Here is a 6,000-nt window from a genome sequence, read left to right as displayed (position 1 = left end):
ATCTACTGGATAGTAGAAATTAGCAACTTGAACCAAGACATCCTCAATTACCCCCCTTGGAATTTTCACTGATATATCTGCTAGAGATAGAGTGATTGTTGTTGGCTTCAACTCTCCAAGTCCCAATTGCTTGTAGACGGAATATGGAAGCAAATTCACACTTGCTCCCAAGTCTAACAAAGCCTTCTCCACTACCTTTCCTTCAATCATGACTGAAATGGTAGGACTTCCCGGATCTTTGTACTTCAATGGAGACTTACATTGTAAGATTGCACTTACTTGCTCAGTCAAGAAGGCTTTCTTGTTTACAGTCAACCCTCTTTTGATAGTACATAAGTCCTTTAGGAATTTTGCATACGTTGGAACTTGTTTAATCATATCCAGCAGTGGGATATTGACTTTCACTTGTCTCAATACTTCAAGGATTTCAGATGCATTTCTAATCCCCTTTTTCCCATGCAATGCTTGAGGAAAAGGAGGAGAAGTTGACTTCTTCAGCATTTCTTCCTTCAGAAGTTCCTTCTCTGGAATTGCATTCATTGTTGAATCAGAGTCCTTCTTCTTTTCATTGATCTCCTTCTCTTTATCTTCCATTTCATCCCCTTTCCTTATCTCTTCTTCTTCTTTCTCAACATGTGGCTTAGGTGTTGGCTTCTCAATTTTTTTACCACTCCTTAGAGTGATCAAGGCTTTGACATCTTTCATCTGTGATGATTCTCCCTCTTGGCTTTCCACTTCATGGACACCCTTGGGGTTTTGGTGGGGTTGAGAAGAAAATCTTCCCTTTTCTTGCATTGTGTTCAAATTTGTGAGCCTTGAAATTGAGTATTGGATATTATCAAACTTTTGAGATATATCATTTTGCATTACATCCATCCTTTTATTCAAAGTACTCTCCACTCTGTCAATTCTTTGATTGATTTGAGCATTGGTGGCTTCTTGGTTTCCAACAAAATCTCCCACCACCTTGCTGAGATTTGCTATTGCTTGTTCAAGACTTGAAGATTGTTGAGATGGTTGATCCGGCTGTTGGTACTGAGTTGCTCTGGCCTTCCATGAGAAATTTGGATGATTCCTCTAACTTGAGTTGTAAGTATTTCCATAAGGCGCATTGCTATTGGGCTTGAATTATCCAACAACATTTGCTTGATCTTTAAACATTTCCCTTTCAGCTGAAATTGTAGGGCATTCTTCCACTAAATGTTCATATGACTGACAATTAGGACACAACTTCACTTGCACTGGTGCTTCAGCAACAGCTTGCACTTCATGTATTCTTTTCAGCTCCAGCTCCTCCAATCTTCTTGTCATAGCTGCCAACTTTGCTTTCATATCGTCATCTTCTTTCAAGGTATATATCCCAGCCTTAGCATTAAAAGCACTCAGTTGAGACTTCATCTTCCCCACTTCTCCTTTGGTTGGTTCGTCCCATCCCCTTGAAACTTCGGCTACATAATTCAAGAAATCCATAGCTTTATCCGGATTTTTGCTCATGAAATCTCCTCCACACATTGTCTCGAGGAGTTGCTTCATTGAGGAAGACATCCCATCATAAAAATAGCTCACCAATAGCCAAGTATCAAAGCTATGGTGAGGGCAAGCATTTATAGCTTCCATATATCTTTCCCAACACTCATAGAATTTCTCATTCTCTTTAGCTGAGAAGTTTGAAATTTTCCTTTTCAAGCCATTTGTTCTATGAGTGGGAAAAAATTTCTTGAGGAATTCAGCTTGTAAGTCAGTCCAAGTACGGATACTCCTTGGCCTTAAAGAATTAAGCCAAATTTTGGCCTTATTCTTTAAAGTAAAAGGAAATAACTTAAGCCTCATCAAATCAATTGAAGCTCCTCCCTCTTGGAATGTATTACAAACATCTTCAAATTCCTTGATATGTGCATAGGGATTCTCACTTTCCATCCCATGGAAAGTTGGTAGAAGTGGAACAAGATACGATCTAATCACTAGTTGCTCTGTAGGGGGCACTATACATGATGGTGCACTCATACGAGGTGGATGCATACGGTCCCTCATTGATCTGAATTCATTGAGATTGTCTTGACGACCTTGGTGACTATGCTGATCTTCAGGTGTAGCTTCCATGATATTCAAGCTGAATTCGAATTCTTTGTTATGAGGTGTATCACATTTAACAAGCCTTCCTCCATTGTCTCGTATCCACTTTGGCATACACAACTAGTATCTATCTGTAACTAAAATGAAAATAAAGGACAACAAAAGAAAACAGGGCTACGAAAAACAAAATTAAACTAAGCTGAATTTAAAAGATAAACTTGGATTATGAATAAATAAAGAAAGAATGAGAATTAGTAAAGTGAAAGAAACATTACCAAACTTGTGATGAAAAATCACAAGTGCTCTAAAATGGTATCACTATAAACTTGACACCTTCCTCGGCAACGGCGCCATTTGATTCATGCCCAATTGGTGTCTCAGCTGATTCATGTCCAGCTGGTTCTCCTTGTTTGAGGGAGTAATCAACAAAATTTATAACCTATTACACCATATACTAGGGTAGCAAAGAAAAAGCTACTATAGTATAGTGGCTCTAGGATCATTCACTGGGAAGGGTTTCCAAATTACAAATGATACCAATTCAAAGTGAATTGGTAGTGTTTCATTTCAAGGTTAGCTTAAGAAATAAAACTCAAACCTTGATTGGTAAAGATTTAGATTCAAACTAACTAACAAAACAAGTAATGGGAATAACTTAGGAAGAAAAACATTCCTTGGAGGGTCAGGTTCACTAGGGTGGTTCCTCATGCAAAAGACATAGCTCCGGTCAGATGGTTCATTTCCTCGCGTTAGAGATTCAACATATTGTCAATTCTCTAACTGGTGTTGTACAGATACATCCTTTAATTAGATTTCAACTTTAATTCTCTCACTGATACAACTTGCAATGGTTCAAGCCTCTCACTAAGCCTTAACCATTCAAGGTGATCTTTAACCTTGGACTTCCCTTCTCAAACTCGCAAGAGATAACTAATGGATGTCTCCTTGGAGTCCAAAAGCTTACCAAGTGTTGGCAATTCCAGAAAATTTTACCTTAAAGTCACTTCCCAGAGGCTCGCAAGGGGTAAACTAGTGCATCTTCTTGGTTGGAGATCACTTGCCTTACCAAGTGTTGGCCCAGGTGACTCTAAGGTGTTTAAAGTTAACTAAAAACATAGAAATCACTAAAGGATTTCACTTCCTCTTCATTAATGGCTGAAACCACAAAGCTTTGCATTCTTGCACTTGGAACCTTCCCCGGCAACCTTAGCTCCAAGGAACTAAAGGTTTAGTTACTCATTCTCTAGGGAAAATTCCTCAGAGAGTTCATAACTTAGAAAAAGATGAAAAATACAAAGTGAGAAGGTAAGGCAAAACAAAGGGTCTGAACTTTACTTGCTTTTCCAAAACTTTACAAAAGGTCTCCTCTTCCGAGAACAGGCTCTCGAGGGGTATTTATATGAACATAATACAAAACTAATTATTACATGGATATTTACTCTTTTTACTAACTTAAAAGCTAAGGAATCTTATAATTGGTGGCTTACAAGGAGAATTTTGGGATTTAGACAACAAAAATTTGATGGAAAATATCTCCCAATGTCGGTAGCAAATATCGGGAAGCACTAAGGACCATTTCGCAAGAGAAAATGATGTCTGCGAGATTTCATAGACACACAAAAAGGGCTGCGAAATCTCTTCGCAGCAAAAGGTTATTCTCGTAAGGCTGCGAAGTTGGCTTTCATCTTGAGGTTCTCAGCTTCCAACTTGTCGCATATATCGGGCAACTTCAGGAGGAAATCCACCACACTGTACAAAAAGGCTGCGAAATCACTTCGCAACAAAAGGGTGATTTCGCAACACTTTGTGAAATGCTTTCTTCAGCTTAGAGTGATTGACTTGCAGTGGCTGTAACTTCTTCGTTTCAACTCCAAATTGTGCACCGTTTGAAGCATTGGATTGTTGACTTCCTGAGCTTTGAAATGAAATATAACATGCATCAATTGGACTTTAGAAAGTGCCCCAAAAGTTGATGACACGACTGTCATCAAGAATATGCTTCATGGCAGATTCTCTTTACTTCTTCTCCTTGCATTCCGGATTTACTTATGGCAAAGGACTTCAAAGTTTTGGTTCTTCATGTTTCTGAGCTTCCAATTGCTTTGCCCAAGATTCCATATAACTCTCCTCAATCTCGGATTGCTTTGGTGATCAAAAGGCTATCAAAACACCAAAACTTAACATAATTTGATTAGAATTGATTGCAAGGGTCCTTAACATGTTAATTGGGTTAAAAGGCAATAACTACTACTCAAAAGTGTTTAAAAGAGTTTATTATAAGCTATCAAAGAGCACGTTTTGAGTAGTAATCAGTAGACCCTCCATTTTATCCCTTTAGCACATGTCTTTAAGTCCACTTACAGTGTTCCACAGTGTTTCTTTGATGGCCCATTACTACTCGTGTAGCTTACCTTTTCTGAGCCACTTTGGAGACTTTGGTTAAGGGGTTTATCCGGTTCCACATTATGACCTTGGCTGCCCTTCAAGTTTAGACTTGGTTTCACTTAGGTGCACTTTAGGTTAGACTTAGTTAGGCCCACCTAGTCTCACCCTTGGCCCGTATAGGTATACCCGGCCCATTAGGCACTACCTTACACCCATTTAGACACCTTAGGCCCGTTTAGACACCCAAGGCCCGTCTAAGTTCACTTAGGCCCATTTAGACACCTTAGGCCCACTAGGCACTACCTTAGGCCCACTTGGCCCATTAAACATTTTTAACATGACTTGTATGGTTGCATGGCCCATTTATTTCATTTACTTATTTATTTATTTCTATTTATTTTTATTATTATTATCAATCATTTTTATTTAATCATTTATTTATTTTAATTCATTTTCATTGTTATCATTCACTTTTATTTATTTAGTTATTTTATCTTGTTTATTTATTTGTTCATTATGTTGTTATTTATCTATTATTATTATTTTTTATCATTCTCCGATTTATTTATTTTTATTTTTATTTTTTATTTATTTATCTGATTTAATAATTTGAAGTTTTATAGGAAAATCTACCAATGGAAAAGTTTTTGAAAACAGTAAGACTCTTAAGGTGATACGCATGGGTTGTAGGTGATATCCATGGTTTGGTTTTGTTTGAAATTTAAAAAAGAGTTTTTCCGGTGGATGAGATAGAAATTGGAGAGAGAAAGACTCCTCACGTAGAAGGACTGCTATTTGCTATAAAAAAGGCTTTAACATATGGGTGTAGGGGAGGAAATAGAGGGGATTCAAAGATTGTTTTGAGAGGAGATGGTTTTTAGAGAAGGAGATATAGAAAAGAAGGAGAAAACAGAGATGAAGGAGGCTTATTTTGTTTCTGGGGAATTTTCTTTAGAAGAAGAGGTATGATCACTTTTGGTTTTAGATTCTCATTCTGTTTTATTGCTTCGCTCTATTTTCTGTTGATTTTCTAGACTTTAACTTTTTGATTGGCATGGACTTTAAAGTTCAAATGGTGGTTTTCCTGAGTTTGATCTTGTTTTCATAGCTACTCTGTTTTAGTTCTTTTACGCTCTCTTTAACTTTTCCCAAAGGTAACTGATATATGGTTTGTTTCTAAGCTTGATATTTGATCCATCATATCATTGCTCTCTACTTGTCCCACCTGTTTGGTCTCATTAAGGGCAGCAAGAAGTGGAGTCTTGATTGAATGTTTGATTATTTTGACTTGAGCATGCTCTGTTTTTCTTTAAAAATCCCCTTTCATGTTTTCCAAAAAAAATATTAACCTTTATTCTTTGAAAACTATTTGGTAGTTTTGAGATAATGGTGAAAAAAAAAATGTTTTTCATTAACTCCAAGTGGTTTCTGAGTTTGATGGACTTGGAAATGAAAAGTTTAAGTTATTGGTCTGGTATTTGTTGCTACCGAAACGGTTGGGGGAGTTAGCTTTAGTGAGGTTCCTCAAGATTTTTTTTTGTA

The sequence above is a fragment of the Vitis vinifera genome, chromosome 10 (genome assembly GCF_030704535.1).
Source record: "Vitis vinifera cultivar Pinot Noir 40024 chromosome 10, ASM3070453v1".
Classification (NCBI taxonomy): Eukaryota; Viridiplantae; Streptophyta; class Magnoliopsida; order Vitales; family Vitaceae; genus Vitis; species Vitis vinifera.
Note: the sequence above shows the minus strand (reverse complement) of the source record.